Here is a 21009-nt window from a genome sequence, read left to right as displayed (position 1 = left end):
CAGGGTCTCACCAGCGTGCATCCTACCCTCTGCTTCCCAGTTCACACATATTGCCCATGTTTCACCAAATCTAATGCCCAGTTTTAGATCATTTTGGTTGGTCGCCCAGCCAGAATCACTGCGTGTGCCCCTCTTCCTTTTGGAAATACTGCATTTTGGGACTCAGTAGAAACCACACTGTCTTCAAGGACCTTTTAAGAACGAATTTTGGCGTCTGTTGATTGCTTCGCTTCCTTTAAATTCTTAAACTATAGATAATGTTGCTAGTTGTACCCTAGAACCCTCTCTTCGCCCGCTAGTTTCCGTCTTTGCGTTTGTGTGTGCTAGAGAGTGCATGTGAGGAAATAGTCCTCTATCACCCTGGAGCTCACAATTGCCTAGACTGGCTCCTGCTGTGTCCCCTGAGATTAATGGCGCTGGTAACAACTGACTTTTATATATCCAGTCTTTCATAAAGGTGGTTGGCGATCAGAATTCAGGTCCTCCTGATGCCTGTGAAGCAGTCTGCCCACGGAGCCATCTCGGGTCTCTCGTTCCTGTCCGCCGTCATCCTGGCTACCCACAACACATAGCCCCTGTCCGTTACCATCTGTGTTGTGAATTTAGTTACTAATTCTCCATAGAACCCCCAAATGTATGCAATTCAGATTTCTTCTTCGAGTTCCTGACTTCCATTACAAACCACTCTAGATCTCTCATTTTAAGAAGAAAAGTATGTGTTTGGCAGTTTTGCCTGCTTGTTTGTTCCGGTACCACGTGGGTGCCTGATGCCCTTCCAGGCCAAAAAAAGTTATGGGATTCCCCAGAACTGGAGTACAAACGGTTGTGAGGTCCTGTATGGAAGCTGGCTCTCCAGCCCAGGTCCTCTGGAAGACTATCAAGTGTTCTTAACCACTGAATCATCACTCCAGCGCCTCTAGATCTCTGGTTGCCTGAAATGTAGTTGATTTTACTTACTAAAAATCTCTCAGACTTATTTCTGTCTCTGCTAACTATAACCGTCATTCCAGTTATTCTGTCTAAATTCCCGGAACACTTTCCTAATAGGTTTTCTGATTTTGAGGTTTTTTTTTTCTCCACCTACACATTGAAAGCTGAATGATCATTGAATAACACATGACAAGACAAACTGTGTTGTGTGTGATATGTGCTAAGAAAGCCTACGAGTGCAGAGTTGCTAAATAAGTCAGATAAAACATCAACACCTCACCACTTCAACAGCATTGCCAACTTCTTTAGAAAACTAAAGGGAATAAACCCCGTTTCAAATACCACCACCACCACCACCACCACCACCACCACCACCAACAACAACAACAACAACAAAAACTTGCTGGGTGGTATTGTGAATGCCTTTAATCCTAGCACGCAAAGAAGCAGAGATAGGTGGATCTCTGTGAGTTCGAGGTCAACCTGGTCTACAGAGTGAGCTCCAGGACAGGCTGTCTCAAAAAGCCAACCCTGCCAAAAGCTCCCCCAAAACCAAAGAACAAAAAAACCCAACCAACCAACCAACCAACCAACCAACCAACCAAACAACCAACCAAACAAACAACCAACAAAAAACTAAAGGGAATCTTAAGAGACAAAAGTATTGCTGGACTGGGCTGAGCTCCCAAAGCCCAGTTAGAGTGGGAGGAGTGAGAATATGAGCAAAAGAGGTCAAGACCATGATGGGGACACCCACCAAAACAGTCTGCCTAAGCTAATGGGAGGTCATCAACTCCAGACAGATGGGGAATGAACAAGTATAGGTCCAAACTAGTCCCTCTGAATGCTGGTGACAGTTGCATGGCTGGGACAGACTGAGGGGCCACTGGCAGTGGCACCAGAGTTCGTCTCTGCTGCTTGTACTGCCTTTTTGGAACCCATTCTCTTTGGATGGATGCCTTGCTCAGTCTAAATGTAGCAGGGAGGGCCTTGGTCCTTCCTCGAAACAATGTGCCTTACCCTCTCTGAGGAGTAGATGGCGGGGGGGGGGGGTGAGGGGGGGCAGATGGAGAGAATGGGAGGAGGGGAGGGAGTGGGAACTGGGATTGGTATGTAAAATGAAAAAAGATAGATTTCTTTCTTTTTTGTTTTTTAAAGTATTGCTGGGCCTGAGCATCTACTAAAGATACATTGCTTGATCAAACTTCAGTCAGGCTTTTGAGTCTCCTTTATGTTCATCTGTGTATTTCCTTACAAAATCCCAGTTTATCAAATCTCCCTGCTAATTTCATTTAGCAACAATTTTGATAATCTAGTTTGCCATTTTGATAATCTAGTTATCCATATTCAGTTGGCTTTTCATCCTTTACCACCCTCCAGGTGATGTCTGATCATCTTGATTGGTGTGTATATATAAGACACCTTTCTCATTGCTGTGGCCAAGTACCCTACACAAGCAGCTGAAGAGAAGAAGTGGTTGTTTTGGCTCCCAGTTTGAGGCTACAATCCTTCAAGGCCTGGAAGGTGTGGTGGCTGAAAATGGATTTGTCTATTTGGGAAGCTGAGAGTTGAAGGCCGGGGCTCAGTTTATGTTTTCCTTTGTTTCACTCTGGGACTCCAGTCTATGGGATAGTGTAGTCCACAGTCAGGGCGAGTCCTCCCCTTTCAGCTAAACTTCTCAGAAAATGCCCTGACAGACACACCTAAACATGTGTCTCCTAGGTGATTTCAAATCTAGTCAGGTTAACAGTGAAGATTATCTGCTCTATCTGTCTTCAGTAAAATCCGTTAAGTAGGCATAGCCAGAATTCCACATACCTTGATATCTCCTCACAGCTATAATATTAAATAGAAAAGGAAGTTGCAGAATATTTACACTATAATTCCACTTAAATATTAAAAACAAGCAAAATATGATATTTTAAATAAACAGATTATAAAAGTAAAAAATACATGAGAATAATACAAAACTCGGTAGCATTTTCCTGTGAAGGCGGAGTATAATAGGGAGGAATACTGTAGCAGTTCCAATGTAATTGGTCTCCATAATATCACAGGTAGTGGCACTAGTAGGAAATGTGACTTTTTTGGAATAGATATGGCCTTGTTGGAGGAAGTATGTCACTGTGGGGGTAGGCCTTGTGGTTTCCTATGCTCAGAATACCATCACTGTGTCAGCTGACTTCCTCTTACCTGCAAGATGCAGGTCCATCACCATGTCTGCCTGCACACTGCCATGCTCCCCATCATGATAATGGACCGAACCCCTGGAACTGTAAGTGAGACACCTCAATTAAAAGTTTTCCTTATAAGAGTTGCCGTGGTTATAGTGTTTCTTCTTAGCAATAGTAACCCTAACTAAGACAAGTACCCAGGGAACTCTCATTTCTTAGATCAAGTGATGGGTCCAGGCTATTCATTTTTATTAATTTTGGTATTGCCTGAACTATTTTATAACAAAACTACATTAATTCAAAATTTATTATTATATTTCAGGTGTGAAAAAGTATAATTTTTTATAACTTTATTTTCTTTTATCTATCTATCTATCTATCTATCTATCTATCTATCTATCTATCTATTTATTTCTTTTTTGGGGGGATGAGGTTTTATTTTGTAGTCCAGACTGGCTTCAGATTCACAGCAATCCCCCTGTTTCAGCCTCCCATATTCTGGAATCCAGGTTTGAATCACCATGTGCATATTGTAAGTTTACTTTTAAAAATGAATTTGCTCATGAATATCTCTTGTGGAACAAATGAAATTTGCTGGCAAATGGATGGAACTAGAAAAGAATATCCTGAGTGAGGTAGCCCAGACCCAGACAAACATGGTATGTGCTCATTTATAATTAGATATTAGTCATTGTGGTAGTTTGAATGTAATTGACCATCATAATCTCATAGGGAGTGACACTATTAGGAGGTGTGGCCTTATTGGAGTAGTTGTGGTCTTGTTAGGGAAAGTGCTATTGTGGAGGCAGGCTTTGAGGTCTCATGTATGCTCAAGCCACATTCTGTTGCCTTCTGATTAAGATGTAGACAGCACTATGTCTACCTGCACACTGACATGCTCCCTGACCTGATGATAATGGACTGAACCTCTGAAATTGTAAGTGAGCCACCCCAATGAAATATTTTCTTTATAAGAGTTGTTGTGGTCATAGTGTCTGTTCATGGTAATAGAAACCCTAACTAAGATAGTGATTAAATAAAGATTAACCATACTACAATCCACAGACTCTGAGAAGATCAGTAACAAGGAGGGCTCAAGGGGGGATGCATGAATCCCACTGTTACGATGAAATAGAATAGGCCATTGCTGGTGGACAAGGAGAGGCCTCTGGATGGAAGTTAGGAACAGGAGAAATCAGGGAGAGGGAGGATGGAGGGAGAGAGCACTGGGAGAGAACTGGAATCAGGGGCATCTCTGGGATGAGCTAGAAACCTAGTACAATAGAAACTCCCAAGAATCTAATAGGGTGACCCTAGATAAGACTCCTAGCAATGGGGCAAACCGTGCCTTAACTGGCCATCTTCTGTAACCAGGCAAGACTTTGAGTGGAGGGACTTGGGCATCAACCCGTCTACAAAACCTTAGACCTACAATTTGTCCTCCCTTCAAGATGTGCATGGGTAAAAGTCACAAAGAAATTGTGGGAGGGGCCAAAGAATGACTGGTCCAGCTTGAGACACCTACCATGAAAGGGAGTCCACTTCTGACAGGATCTTGAGGGCCACGACCCAGAAGTTACATAGCCCAGAGATCTAGAATAGAAGCAAACACAATTGGGGAAAAAAGTCAACAAAATGATTCCTAATGATATTCTGCTGTACTCATAGATTGGTGCCTAGTCCAGTGGTCATCAGAGAGGCTTCACCCAGCAACTGATGGAACAAGAGGCAGAGACCCACAGCCAAACATTAGGTGGAGCTCAAGGAATCCCATGGAGGACCTGAAGGAAGGAATATAGGAGCCAGAGGGTTCACGGACACCACAAGAAAACCCACAGTATCAACTAACTTGGGCTCATAGAGGCTAAGAGAGACTGAACCAACACCCAGGGAACATGCGTGGGTCTGACCTAGGCCCTCTGTATATATGTTATAGTCATGGAAATTTCATTGTATTCTTATAAAAAAGACCAAGTTTAGTAAATCTAATAATATACCTGTGAAAAAGAAATTAGAAGTTAGTACAATGATCTACTCTGAAAAGGCTTTGGCTGAGAGAGGGCAAAAACCATTCTGAAGCATGGGCAGGACACACACCTTCAAGAAGCAGCATTTTATAGTCAGTAACCCCAGAGAAGCCTGGAAACAAGAAGGACCCTAAGAGAGACATACGGGGATCCCCCTGGGAAGGGGAAATAGACAAGATCTCTGGAGTAAACTGGAAGCATGGAAGGTGGGGGAGGGTGGAAGGGGATTGGGAAGTGGGGAGAACATGAGGGATCTGGAAGGTCGAGTTGGGGTAAGGACAGAGAGGAAAAGCAAGGAAAGAGATATCTTGATTGATGGAGCCATTACGGGGTTAGTGAGAAACCTGGCACTAGGGAAATTCATCAGAATCTACAATGATGATCCCAGCTAAGAATATAAGAAATAATAGAGAGGGTACCTTGACTGCCCTTCCCCTGTAATCAGATTGATGACTACCTTAATTGTCATCACAGAACCTTCATCCAGTAACTGATGGAAGCAGATGCAGAGATTCACAGCTAAACTCTGGACCAAGGTCTTGGAGTCCAGTTAGATATAGAGAGGAGCAATAATATGAGCAAAGGGGTCAAGACCATGATAGGGAAACCCACAGAAATAGCTGACCCGAGCTAGTGGGAGCTCACTGACTCTGTATTGACAACTGGGGACCTGCATAGGACCAAACTAGGCCCTCTGAATGTGGGTGACAGCTGTGTGGCTTGGGCGGTTTGTGGGGCCACTGACAGTGAAACCAGTATCTATCCCTAGTGCATGAACTGGCTTTCTGGAGCCCATTTCCTCCATTTATGGAGGGACACCTTGCTCAGCCTAGATGTGGGGAGCAGGGGACAGGGCCTTGGTCCTGCCTCAAGTGATGTGACAGACTTTGTTGACTCCCCATGGGAGGTCTCACCCTCTCTGAGGAGTGGTTGCTGGATGCTCTGTGTGTGTGTGTGTGTGTGTGTGTGTGTGTGTGTAAGGCAGGGGAGTGGGAGGAGGGGAGGGAGAGGAAAATGGAATTGGTATGTAAAATAAAAAAGATTGTTTAAAAAATAAGATAAAAATAAAAAGAATTCGAATGACAACATGCTGCTTGTGTTCAACATCAGGATGAGGGTTAGAGTCTGCAGAGAGTAAGGAAGTTTATGAAAAATGTGTGTTCTGATGTTATCTCCAAGTACCCAGTGATAAGATTTAAATACATTATTTAATACTCTTAAAAAAAAGAATGTGGCATTTTAACTACTCTCATTTTGAGTTTGAACAAATGTTCAGTATCTTTGTCATATTTTAATTTTATAGATGAAATACAAATATTAAAATCAGTTTGACTTTATATGTTGATATCTACAAGGCATCGAGTGGAAGTGGAGAATAAATGGAAGAGCATCTGCTAAAGTAGAGAGCCCCTGTACTGTAATAATAGGAGTTAAAAGACCATGAGGAAGTTACAGAGTAAAGAGGATTGTGTTGTGTATGTGACATCATTACAGGACCAATCACAGTCCTACAGTAGGCAATGGTCCATGCTCCACAAAGTCTCCAGAGAGACTGAGGAAGTAGTTCAGTCAGTAGAGTGCACCTCCAAGATACTGGATTGGCTGCCAGCATGTGTAAATTGGACATGGTGCACACACATGTAATTCTAGCACTAGGAAGGTAAAGACAGGAAGATCAGAAATTGAAAGACGTTTTAGCTATGCAACAAGGTCTTGATACCTGAAACTGTCTCAAGAAGGAGGAGGAAGAGAAGAAAGAAGAGGAGGGGGAAGAGGAGATGGTAGAACCTAACCAAACAGGTTATACTTCAGTATCCTAGGTGATTTTGTTGCTTTTTCTTTTTACATTTTGGTATCTTCTCTTTTTCCTTTTCTCCTTTCAGACAGACATCTATCCGGCATACACTACGTCTAACTCTGAGGAGGGCAGATTCAATGATACCCTTCAGTCTCAATCACAAACACTGATGAAACACACGTGATGCAGGAGTGTGTCTGTCTATCTGCTGTTTCATTGGTTAATTAATAAAGAAACTGCTTAGCCTGATAGGTCAGAACATAGGTAGGCTGGGAAGAAAGAACAGATTCCTGGGAGGAAGAAGGCAGATGCCATGCCTCTCCTCTCTGAGACAGATGTCATGGAGCCAGCCGCCAGGTCATACATGCTGGATCTTTCCCGGTAAGCCACCACCTTGTGATACTTCACACATTACTAAATATGGGTTAAAGCAAGATGTGAAAATTAGCTAATAAGAGGCTGAAACTAATGGGCCAGGCAGTGTTTAAATGAATACAGTTTGTGTGTTGTTATTTCGGGGTATAAGGTAACCAGGCGGCCGGGAGTGGGGTGGGAATGCAGCCTGTCACCTCATCACACACACACACACACACACACACACACACACACACACACACACACACACATTACATTTTCTCTATCACATATATCCACACCTATGAAAAGCTTTAACCTTTCCACTTGAGGGTAGCACGTGTCTGCTCTTTTGCATATCTAAATTGCAGCAAAAACACAGTACTATGATACCTGAAGAGTCATTCTGATGACACAGATGACACAGGATGGTGGCATGGACAGCAGGGAGATGCTGGAAAAGATGCTTTATGTCAGGATTTTGGATACTGCCAGGAAGAACAGGTGATTTAAAACAAATGAACTACTTATTTCTGAAGTTTTCATTTAAAATTATAACCCATGAGTGAATACGAGAACTTCAAAACTGAAAAAGTTAAACTAGGATGAGGGAGAAGTTCTGTGTATTTGCTGAGTGCCTAACTGCCTGCTGTATGGGGAATGCTCGGGTGTCTTTTATAACACACATGCTTCTAATCTACATTCTAGGCTCAGCACTCAAGAACAGAAAACTGAAGCCTATTGAAGATGCCTGTGTGTCCAGACAAGACGATGAAGGAAAGGGTGTGGATACTGCTCAGTCCAGTCAGAGAAGATCCTGATGGAGGAGAAGATTGAACTGTCTTCAAACAATAGTAGATTTTCCAGTGGAAAAGATGCAGGTCAAAAATCCTTTACTGGGGCTTGAGGGATGGCTCAGCAGGTAAGGGTTCCTGTCCTTCTAGATGGCCTTAATTCCCTTCCTAGCAGCTACATCAGGAGGTTCACAGCTGCCTGTAACTCCAACTCCAGGGGATCTGTTACTCTCTTCTGTCCTCCTCAGAACGTGCACACAAATACCACACATTTTCACAGACCCTCTCTCATACTAAAATAACAAGAATCTTCACCCAGGAAATAGTTCAAGTAAAATAACCAGAGTAGAAAAAGAAAGGAAACAGCAACGCAATAACAGAGTAAGTATTAATGCACGGCTTTTAAAGTTTTAGAATGCATTTTAAAAATTGGGATACTCCTGTTTCAATCAAGATTTGCTCTAAATGTTGATTAAAAATGAGACCGCATCATAAGGAAGTGGGCTGGGGAAAGCTAATGCAGGAGTGCTGCATCCAGAGTGACAGGGGCAGCAGAGCTGCTGTGCTTTTGCATATGGTGAATGCAGGGAACCACACACTGTGCATTTGTAACAACAGAGAAATACATTTTAAGGATTTCACATTCAGATTGACTGCTTGAGAAGTGAGACTAGTAATGAAAAGCAACCATGCAATCTCCTCAAATAACTCATAGCCAAGCTTACCCCATTTGTCTCCAACAGTATTAGATCAATGAATGCCCGTCAGCCTCGTAGGGTATTTTAGGTGAAAATTTGACTGAGGTAAAAACTTTCCCAGAAAACTGCTGTTTCCCTCTAAACAAAAACCCTCTTTAAAGTTGAGTTCCCCACACAGCACTGATGCTGCAGGAGGATGCTGAGCCCAGTTGGCGCCTCAGCCTGATGGCTGCATCTGTGCATTTGCAGCAGGTGCTCTGGGGATGAGGGGCAGCTCCTCATCTCTTGCCCTCAGGGTCATAATTCTACTGAAAGAGAAATCAGAAATTTTCTTTGCAAAATGAGAAACACGTAAATGGCAACTGAGATCTATCCCACAGGAATGAAGCATTTCCTAAGATTCCACTTTTTCTATACTGTTGCATTTATGGAATGTGCCAACTCCCTAAAAGTGTCTGAGACTCTGGTCTCTTACTCTGTAGTTTCAGGTGGTTTGTGTCCAGCTCTGCTGTGTGTGCACTTGTGACTCAGGGCAGAAGATCACCCACCTCCCTCAGTCCCATTGTCAGGGGATCTACAGGTGCTATGTGTTCCCACCCTTCCCATAATCAGTCTGAAGACTCTCCATGGCTGAGACAGGCTGGCTTCCTGATGTGAGCGCCAGGAGGTTCTGGAGACACAGGTGAGGGTGTTGCACATGTAGGAAAAGACCCTGACGGACAATCTTCACTTTGATGAACTCAGATCAAATTCAACATCATTCAGACTGATGAGGAATGTAGTTACTAGTGCAGTCCTTTTGCATTTCTTAAAAAAATACAGCATAATTCAGAAGTGTCACCTGCTATATCTTAGGTCCTGCTCTCAGGAGGAGACTGTACCATGCATGGACACCAGGGGGCAGGAGTTACGAGTGAGCAACCACCTTCTGTAGTGGCATTTCATTTGTATTTTAATTAATAAAGCTTGCCTGAGGATCAGAAAAGTAAAACAGCCCCACTGGTCAGCCTTACAGACCAGGCAGTGGTAACACACACCTTTAATCCCAGTAGCTACACTAGTTTGCCATAGAAACCAGGTGGTGCATGCCTTTAATCCTGGTGGTGCACACCTTTAATCCTAGAACTAGAGAGAATTGTAAAACGGGAAAAGACAGCTCTCAGGCGCAGTCTCATTCTGAGATTCTTGGAGGCAGGATCGCCATTTCAGACTGAGGTAGAGGTAAGAGCCAGTGGCTGGCTGTTTTGCTTTTCTGACCTTCAGGTTGAACCCCAATATCAACCAAGGGAAGCCAAGGCAAGATACCAAGGCAGGGCCTTGAAACCACAGAGGAACACTGCTCACTGATCTGCTCAGCTAGCTTTCCTCTATGGCCCAGGCTCACATGCCTAGGGATGGTGCTATCTACCCACACAGGGCCAATCGCTCTTAAATCAATTAGCAATCAAGAAAATGCCAAAGAAACATGCCTGCAAGCCAGTTTGATGGAGTCAGTTCTTCAACAATATATCAAGTAGACAGCAAAGATTAAACATCACAGCAAGACCTAAAGTGGAAAATATAATCCTCTGCTTACTGCTTAGAAAATTGAGCCCCCATGAATGGAATTCTATATCCAACGTGAAATTTCAATTATAGGAAGAATCATTTGAAAGGACTTATGTCAGGAAATAATGCTATACTTAGACAATGAGTGACAATAAGCCCAAGCCACAAAGGAAAAGTTGGTAAATTTGACTTCTTACAGCTCCTTTTGGAGGCTGTAGGGTGGACATGGGGAGGGACTGTTGGCTGCTTGCACCTTTGACCATCCCTCCAGGGTTTTGGTGGAGGAGTCCCATCAGAAGCCCTACCCCTTACCACAGAGACTAGGTCCCAAATCCAGGCCTGAAACATCAACTTCATGCCAGAGCTTATGTTCCAAAGAAATGGAGGAGTCCTGTCTGCTTGATAATTTGGGAAAGTCTGTATCCTTTTTCAGAGCCATAGATGTTGCTAGTCTCTGAAGCAGCACCAGGCACCTTGTCTAATGACGACATTCTTGATGACACACACTGCGGTGTCCCCTTCATCATGGCAGTGTCAGTGACGTCATCTCTGGTATGATTTGACTCTGGAATTTGATTTGTTTCCTAGTACTGCTGTCTCAACTCCTGCTTTTCTGACCCTCAGAGAAACTTCAAATAAACCCTGTTTGCTTTGAAAGCAATAGGAAGCTTCTAGCTGTTGTTTACAATGAAGATCACACAGAAGTCATCCCAACTCCTCCTGTTTTAGGAAGGAGTTTTGCTCATCACAGGATGCATGGAGTAAGTAATGTGCGGTTTGGTGGTCTGGAGGAGACACCCCACTCTTGCTGACAGGCCCAGTGTGCTTGCTGTTTAATCCTTTCTTCATTTTTCTTTAAAGACTTTCATTTTCTGCCTATGGATACTTTCCCACCATAGTTACTAAGACATAATGTAATTATTTGAATTTCAAATATTCAATTATAGAGAAAGACCAAAATCTTAACTTACTGGGTATCTAGCTGATCCTCTCTTACTCAAGAAACCAAAGACTGGTATTACATCCTATTTTAGACATCCATGGCCATAAAGAGGCCACTGAAAGTCATCATGACCATGAGATCTAAAGCTGATTCACGTGCGATTGTTGATTAGCGGCACCCCTTCCTGTCAATCTCTAATGGAGCCATTTGCTCAAGAATATTAGTAGTTTAAGAATTAGATAGTCTCGGTTGTCAGTGTGACTACATTAGGGATTAACAATAACCCCCAAACCGAGGGCACCCATGGGGGCTGAAGCAGGAAGAACTTCCTTTCATCTGGATATTTGAGGTAGGAAGTCGTGCCTTTAATTCAAATCTTCAATCCAGATTCACTCTGGACCACTCCTTCTGCTGGAAGCCTATGTAAGTACCTGGAAGAAGGAAACTTTTACTTTTTCTCCGCTTGTTCTCACCTTGCTAGCACATCCATTCCTTCCCTGGCAGTAGAGCCTACTTTTCAAAGATTATACCATACACTGCAGACCAGCTAAGACGTTCAGTCTTCTGGACTGAGCAACTCCTGGATTCTTGGACTTTCCATCCATAGCCAGTCATTGTTGGATAAGTTAGAGCACAGCCTGTAAGTCATTCTAACAAATCCCCTTTCAATATATAGAGAGATCCATTTTATAACTTCTGTTACTCTAGAGAGCCCTGACTAACACACAGGCCAGAGAGAGGACAGTTTAGAGCAGTTTGGGTCTCATAACAGTCTCAGCTCACTTACAAATTATCAACAACCACTTTCCCATAACCTTAGCCTTCCCCAGGTGCTTTTTCACCTCAGAGGACTCAATCCTCCTCCTCCACATCATCCTGACTTAATTTCTTGGCATGCTTTATTTCTCATATTATTTCTCATATTATTATTATATTGTTATTTCTCATATTATTCAGGAGGGGAAGGGCCATTCTTGGGCAGTGCTTATAAAGTGAGCATTCATGGGTGAAGCAGAGAAATGATTCTAATGAAGGAGAGAAATCTCTAGTTTTGGGAAGGAAGAGATGCTGAATGACTTCTCCTGTGTCACAGGAGAGAATCATGGAAAGAAAACCTCAGCTTCTGCTCAGTTCAGGGAGAAATAATTAGCAAGGAGGTAAAGGCTGTGCCCGTGACATCAGCAGTTCCTTCTCTGGAAGTTCTATTGTATCCTGGAGATCTCTTGGAATCCTGTGATGTCACTTGTGTTGTAGCAACACCAACTGCCTTCAGGACATCCGATCAGTGGCTATAAGATTTGCCTATAGACATGTTGTCTAGGCTGAGGAGCTTATTTTCGAGAGAGAATGGAGATCAAGGAGAGACCAGAGTGAGGCAGGAGGAAGCAGGCCCTAGGTCTCACAGGAAAACATGGAGAAATAAATGGTCCTGGGGAAGACGCAGTGAGTTCAGGGAAGGGACTTGGAAGATTTCTGAATGTGATGGCCTTGAACCTTCCAGGGCTAGGACTCAGGAACTATGGGTTTCTGGGACACAATAGGCCAATTTCCTTCTCTGAGTTCCTAAAGGGTCAACCCACATCAAGGATTCATGACAGTTAATTTGACAGAGTCAGGAATTGACAAGACTGTAGCCTTTGTGTTGGAGATCCTCTGCATTCACTCTGAGTGGGGAAGGAGGCACAGAGCAATTAGATTTCAATACCAGCACTGCACTTTGCCCCAGTGGAGTCCTTTAGGTAGTGTGCCAGTAATAATAGGAAAAAGGAGAGTGCTCAGGAAAAGCCTGAGGTTATTATGCTTTACATAACAGCCATTAGCAGAGTCGAGGCATCAAGTAATTCTCTCTTCCATTGACTCCTAAGGTTTCTGACTTCCCAGTTATGAATGACACCCTGGTCTCCAGTTTATCCTGAGAGCTATTAGAGCCAGTTGTGGGAGAGACTGGGAAGAGACTGCGATTTTTTGTTTTGTTGAGGCAGGGTTTCTCTGTGTATTTTGGGCTGTCCTGGAACTCATCCTGTAAATAAGGCTGGCCTCAAACTCACAGAGATCTGCCCACCTTTGCCTCCCTGAGTGCTGGGATCAAAGGCGTGTGCCACCACAGCCCTGCTGAGGCTGCAATGTCTTGTTAGCTCTGGGTGTCCTGAACTATTAGTGAGTGAGAATGGCTTTGCGAATCTGGTGACTATGTCTTGCCCCTGAATGGCTTCTCCATTAACATGAGAGTCTGAAGCATCAAGCAAGTGACCTGGGCACCTTTATACTCCATGAGTGATTATGACAGTAACAATTATCTCCAGGCTTTTGAAAGCACATGCATGAGGTCTAAGAAGTCAAGGTGCACCCTCTGTAGCTCTGAATAAGCCTTAGAACACTTTCCCCTAGATCACCTTGTACAGGGAGACAGAGGTAACCAAGTGACTTCTGAATGACAGACAGGCACCTCCCTATAGAAAGAAGGGAAAACTGACACCCACAAAGGGGGAGACTCAATCTGATATTTCAGATCCTACTTGGGCAAAGTCTTATCTGTCAGTCACTTCCTGAGCATCCTTCAATATGTCAAGTTTGACTGAGATGAGGTCGTGTGTGGGGCAGGTTCTGTCCTTTGACTTCTAGAATTGGGTATTATTGAGACACCTAATCCTGTCTAACATGGTTGTCAGTGTGATATAACTTCTGAATGGACATAGTTCATCCCACATCACTCATTTGTTCTGGGGTCCACCAAGTACTCTTCTGAACCTAGAGTCAAGACTTCTGGTGAGCTTTCGATCCAGGCTAAATATGGCTCTTCATTTCCAGGAGGCCAATAAATTCAAAAGTGTGAAGTGGGCTCTGGGAAGGGTCTAGAGCAAAAGACCCCAGTTATCTCATTTTGTGTCCTTTGCCTGCTCTTCTCATGCTCTGATGTGTATTGTAATTTAAGCTGGCTGTGTCCCCTTTCCTAAGGCATGTCCATTGTCACAGGTGACTCCAGATCAGCTTTTGTGTAGCTCTAGGTGAAGCACCATAGGAGTGACACACTACTTACCCTCTCCATGACTATGAGAAATTGGATTTTCAGGAAATGTCTTTGCATATCTGTGTGTGGTGTCTCAATTGCCGTTCATCTCTCCTTAAACTTGAGTGCAGGAATGATCCATTACTCTTCCTTGTGTTGAGGGCTCCCATGGGGAGCCCCAGTTCTTAGCATTTCCAGCCCAACTTGTCACAAGTTGATAACACATTTGCTAACTTAGGATGGTTTGAATGTATTCTGCTGAAGTTAAGGGGTAATTTTCATCAACTATGGGACGTATCTTTGCTCTGACAGGACACTCACAATCTCCTATCACACCCATATAGTATTAAAACTCTGTGGATCCTCCATAATGTGCTTATTGCTGTCAGGGGACTGAAATTGCTTGCCCAACATTCTGACATAGAAATCTTTATTTGATTAGAGATATCAAGAAGGGAATGAGCCACTTCCTGGGATGTGTTTGGAAGTGAGTCTCAATTTCCAATACATGAAGTAGTGAATATTTTCTAATGAAGCAGAGAGAGATCTCTGGCTTTGTAATGAGGAGGTAATGAAGGTCTTCCCTTGTGTTTCTGGGAAGCATCCTTGGGAGGCCAGTAAGGCTTCCAGTGAATTGTAGAAGAGTTAGTTAGTAAGCAGGTGAGAAGGACTACTACTGCTGACCCTATTATTGCCTTCTCTGAATATTCTATTGCATTCTGGAGAGCCCTTGATACTCCCTGTGATATCAGAGAATGAAGAACATAGGGAGATTGTGAGAGGTAGGAGGGTAAAAACTTCAGTCTCAGTGTAAACCATGGGGAATTATGGTTCTGGGGAAGGCACAGTAAGTCCTGGGCAGGAAATTAGAAGGTTCCTGGAGGAGGTGAAGCTTGAGTTTGGCCTTCCAGTAGTAGCACTTGGCATCTGGGAAACTCCCCTGGCCATGCACCAATGTCTCAAACATTCAGATGCTTTGGTCCTGGCACATGTGATCAGGACTTAGTGCTTCTAAGCACTGGGGACAACAGGAGTTACTTGTATCATACCAGATATGAGGTGACACTGTCCTCCAAATCCATATGACTGGGTTAACTTGTATCTTTCAGGGCCAGGGACTGCATTAGGGAGTAAGGCAATGCCTAGCCATGGTGTTTGAAGACAGAGACAAATCTCATGGACACCAGTTTGAGGATAGCTTCCCTGTTCTTTGGGGACTTCACTTTGTTCCTAGAATTTCCTCTTCCTCAGGTTTATTTTTGGGACTGAGCATGGACTCTCCTGTCCCTATGCCATCCATGCATACAAGCTAACTTATCTTTATCTACCTGCAGGGACTGCTGGGGAGGCACCATCCCAACTCTCCACCTTCACTGAGCAGGAGCAGGAGATGAAAGAAGTGGAGGATCTCACCATTCAGCTACAGAGTTTAAAATATGAGCAAATTGAGCTGTGTGGCTTCATGACCAATTATTACTACAAGGATTTGAACAACAGGTAGCCGTTTATGCCCAGTTCTCTGCTGACCATCTTGATCCCACAGTGTCAAGCCAAAATTTTCTGAGGAATAGGAGGCTGAGCCTCAGGGGGTCCTGGTACCTAACCTAACTTTCCTAAATGCTTCAGAGAGTCAGGATTTGTAACCTTGGTAGCTATGAGATGAGGACACAAGTTATTCTGCTTCCTCCAAATGAAAAACAGAGCCTGTGACATGAATCACACTCGGGGGATAGGGACAGCAGTGTGTCAGCTTTCAACATGCCTTAAAACAGGCCTTGGCAGACTTTGGTTTGTGAGACATGCTAGGTCCTGTGAGTTTGTGGTGAGTCTTTGTACTTGACCAGCAGATGACTGTGTGCTGAATGTTCCCGGCAGCAGCTGAGGGGCCTGGTCCCATCCATCTATATCAGTGTGTTGCTGGAAGGCCCAGAGTTCATTACTACTCCTCTCTGGTCTTGTTCTTTATAATCTGAGTCCGTGCCACCTCCCTGCACTTCATGGACAACCTGACTGTAGGTGTGGGTGGGTGTGGGTAGAGAATATGTGGGGTGTGTGTACTTCTGGGAGCCTGGGGTCTTTGGCAGAGACTGAGGTTTTGCCATTCTCACAGTTTCCAGGGGATGCCAGTGCTGAAGCCAGGGAGCCACTCTTTGAGCAGCACAACTCTTAGCCACTGTGCTGTCCTTGGTGCAACATTGGAATCCCCTGTGGAGTTTACAAAGCCATCCTGAAGTTGGGTCTCCTCCCTGGAAATACTGATCATGTGCTCTGGCCTTCTGTGTAGCAATAGGTACCTAGAGATGAGAATACCTGTTCTGATGACAGGAGAAATGTCATCTTAGGTACCTGGTGGGCCCAGATATGTGATTCATGGGAAATTCTTAGAGAGCTAAGAATGAGCTCCGAGCCCAATGAGGGTGCTCATGTAGCCCTGGATAACTCTCTTTGGACACCCTGCCTCTTCTGGCCTGGGGACAAGATAGTAAGCTAAATAAGCACCAGGAGGCCCCGGTGTATAGGTGCCAGGCTGTGGCATCCACTGAGCAGGGGCAGTCCAGGACACAGCCTGATTTCTTGTGATTCTTGAGTCCTATGTTCATGGAGGTCTTTTCTCCTGGGGCCATGCCCTATCACAGGATGAATTCTCTTGAGATGCGGGAAAAGGAGCATAAGCAGGTGATGTTGGACCTGCAGAAATGGCCCATGCAGATCAGTGATGCCTTGAACAAGTGCAAGCGGCTGAGAAAGGAGAACAAAACCTACAGGTAAGTGCCTGATAGAGCTTCATAGAGACTGATTCTACCCTCTTTGTCTTTGACACAAAGAGAGGGTTCTGGTTCTAGCCCGACTGCCTTTTACTAATAAGCCTGACTTGTAGCACTTGAACTTGTGCCTCTTGGACTCAGTTTTGCTGAGTGTGAAAGACACTGAGCCTCTCCCAGTGATGTGCTAAATAGGAGCCCCTGGATAGAACAATGATTTGCACCAAGAAGGGGGTGTCATGAAGCCCAGGGCCTCTGGTGCTCTGGCAGTGGTTTCGCAGATCTGGTTTCCATGGGACCTGTAGACAGAATTTATTCCTGTTGGGACTTCTGCCCTACTTCAGAGATTGTTTGCCCTCTACATGTTGATGCTTCCCTAATACCATGAAGAGTTAAGAAAAGGTGTGGGCTACACCCTGTTCTCAGGCACACAGTATCAGTTTTGGTGCCAGGGTTTTCAGTAGTTTGAATCTTTCTGGAATTTGGTTTTTCTCCGGATTTGGCCTGCCTCTGAGTGACCTTAGACTCCTGTGAGCTCCAGTTTGGGGTTGTCTGGGGTGTGCAACTTTTCAGGGCTGGTGGTATTTGGAGGTAGGGATGGCAAATGGAGGATGAATGGGGCTCATAATTTTTGGATGGTGGTTCAGTTACCTTCACAGTCAGATCGTACGAGAATTGCCTGAGCTGAAGGATAATGTACATGCATTGAGAGCCAAGAAGAGAAAGTTGTGGGAGGAGCAGATTGCACTGCAAGAGACCTGTGAGGAGGTGAAGAAGCTCTTGAAGGAGGTCCGTGAGATCATCTGTGACCCCTGTGCTGAGAAGCAGCAGGTAGGCTGAGGCAACGGGGTCTTGCTGCCCACCAGTCCAACCATAAACAGAGAAACAGCCATATAACCATCCACCTACCCATCCAGACGACCACCTACTACCACCCAATTGTTCATTTCTGTGATCATTCACAAGTCTCTGGAGAGTTATTCTCTTGTAAGAAACTGGAGATTGGAAGGCAAACCTCCTGCTCTGCTGGATGCTGGAGTCCACTGAGGGAGATGGATCAGTCACATTTCACACACCTGCATTTCATATGGTCAGAGGGAGGTACTTAGGGAATAGAACAGAGCTTCCATTGATGAGGTCAGCAGCCTGTGGCTCATTTCCTTTGCAGGGGTCACATGAGAGGAACACAGTACAGGAAGGTGAGGAGGGGGTCACTGTGGCAAATCAAGGTGTCTGAGGGACAGGATAGGCCTGCTAATAGTTTGTGTCCCTTTTCTGCTCTGGGTCAATGGTGACAGCACACTCAATGAGCAGGTAGCTCACCGTGTCTTCTCTCTCCCCTGCTTTGTCCTTCTCTGCATTGCCTGCTATCATTTTCTTTCCACGTTTACTGGCTTAGTCAGCGTTACTCAAAGAAATTCCTGACATAATCACCTCACAGGGAGGAATTGTTGATTTTGACTCCTGGCTGTCAGTTTTTTGGTTTCCTGAGCTCATTGCTTTGGGTCTGAAGTAAGGCAGCCTGTGGCAAAGGGAGCTCCTTTTGGAGGAAGTTGCTCACCTTGGGGGCAACTGGTAAGTTAACAGGACCAGTGGGCAGGTCCACTAGCATCCAGTGGTCCTGGGCTGGGAACCATTCCTGTACTCCACAGCCTGGGAACTTCCTAAGCAGGGTTGGCCCCAGAGCCAGGACTCCAGAGCTCTGCCTCTCTGTGAGTTAGATTGACAGGACGGACATTTCAATGAATGAGCTGCCTCTCTCTCATGCCCACGTGTTTCTCTCATCCAGCAAAGGTTACCTTCTCAATAGTATCCCTGGTGATTTTTCCTCATATCATCACTAACTGGTAAACTAAACATGTTACTGCATTACAGTGTGCTTGTATGTGTACTTACATGTATTTGCTTGTATTCATGAGTTCATGTATATACACGAGTGAGCAACCATCCTCTGAGAATGCAATCCTCTAATGAACAGGAGCAAGAATGCCTGGATGAAAGACTGAAGAACCTGCTGAAGCAGGAGATGGCCTCCCAGCAAAGGGACGTGACAGAAAAGCTGCAGCATCAAATCGGTGTCCCCAAGATGAGGTAGGAGCCCAGCTGGGAGGAGCACTTAGAACTATGTAGGTCACCTATGCCTGGATCTCTGTCATTTTTGGGATCCTCACTTTCTGGATGTGTCTCAGCCATAGCCAGGGATAGAACACCTCATAGTATTGTGCTGGTCCAGTCAACAAGAATTTCACCAGGAAACACTATATTTGATCCTTCGTGTTTTGGGGCATTGTTTATGCCTTATTCCTTCTGAGCTCTCTTGTGTCTTCTTAATATCTGTTACTTCATTTCTCCACATAATTCTCCCTCTGATAGTCCCAAACCTAGCAGGAGGAGGGTTAGTTGTGGACAGTGTGTGCTCCTGCCACTTTACTTTCCTTCCAGAACATCACCTATAGAGAGAAGTTCCTACCTTTGGGCAGGTCTGCATGCAGCACACTGATGCTAATTGCAGACTCTCTAGAGCAACCACTGGTTTCCTGTGAAAACAGTTTTCCAGCTATAAGAAGGTTTACTGATTGAGGAGTTGAACCCAGGCATGTTTCTGTGCTGTGGAATAATTAGAAACTTTGATGCTTTTATTTTATAGGCTTCCCTAAAGGGTCTACATTGAGTTTACCAGGCTGCTCACTCTCACCTTATAGCTAATCAAAGCCATGCATATCTGTCCTAAAGCGTTACTCAGACATTGTACACTGTTATTTTTCCAAATAATGTATTAGATACTGAAGAAAGGTGCTGTATTTTCTTGTCCAGCACAGTGTAGTTCTCAGTTCATCTCCAAGCACATTCTAAAAGCTGAGAAAAAAAAATCCAGGCCTGGGTATACTCTGACCCTTCTCCCTTGGGGAACACTCTCAGTTGAAAAGTCATGTTGGATTGTCCAGCTGAATAGAGCTGGCTCAGGTTCAACAGATGACAGAGCAGGTCCCCACCAGGCTTTTCCCCTAACTGCCTACCTCCTCTAGGTCAGAGAATCTCCAATGTGAGTTAGAACAAGTCACAGCCCAGGATGAGAGTCTCCTGCAGACAGAGCTGCCGCAGCAGGTCTAAGTCTCACAGGTAAATGAGCCACCATTTTATCCCATCCCCAGCAAAGTTGTTGGCATTGGGGGGACTGGGAGTTCTTGACCTTGGCTTCCAGTATGAATGGAGCCTGATTGTTTTCTAGCTGGTGGCCCAGCCTAGCTGCTTATTGGTCTGATTTCCTTCTCACATAGCAGATCTTGAGACAGCTGAGGAGGCCAAAGAAGTCAAAGATGCCTTGAACCCATGACATTCTACACCACGGATCAAGGCCTCCTTCTCAGAAGACACCCCCTTATATCTGCAGACTTACCAATGAGGCGAATACCAGCTGACCTCCCTGTGATCCATCTCCAAGTATATCCATCAAAAACTGCCCAAAAGGGCCACAAAGATTGCTCTTGAAACATGTCTCAAACTCACTGATGGCGAGACCTTGATTTACAAATCTTCAAGGGAACCTGGCTATACTAGCCTTGAAAATGCTTTTCTGCAATTATGACAGCTTTCCTACCTTTCCAGACATGTCTATTGACAGGATGTAGGTCTGGCTGCTAAATCTGCAGAAAGAGGATGCTGCTTGCTTAATTTTTTTGTTTCGTTTTTGGTTGAATTTTGTTGGCTTTGCTTTTGTTGGTTTTCTTTGTTATAGTTTGAGGTTCTGCTATTTATTTGTTTTTTCTTTGGAGTTATTTGTGTTTTGGTATTTTTGAAGAATATTCACTATTTATATTGACTGCTCTCTTTAAGCCCCTATTGAATAAAATGACTATTTTTATTAATACAAAAATGATTTACAACTCTTCTCTCTTAGAACCAATTTCTTCAGTCGGGTGTGGTGTCTCATTCCAGTAGACCCAGAACCTCCTGCAAAACCATAACTCTTGAGT

Source organism: Arvicola amphibius, chromosome 13 (assembly GCF_903992535.2).
Source record: "Arvicola amphibius chromosome 13, mArvAmp1.2, whole genome shotgun sequence".
NCBI classification, from domain to species: domain Eukaryota; kingdom Metazoa; phylum Chordata; class Mammalia; order Rodentia; family Cricetidae; genus Arvicola; species Arvicola amphibius.
Note: the sequence above shows the minus strand (reverse complement) of the source record.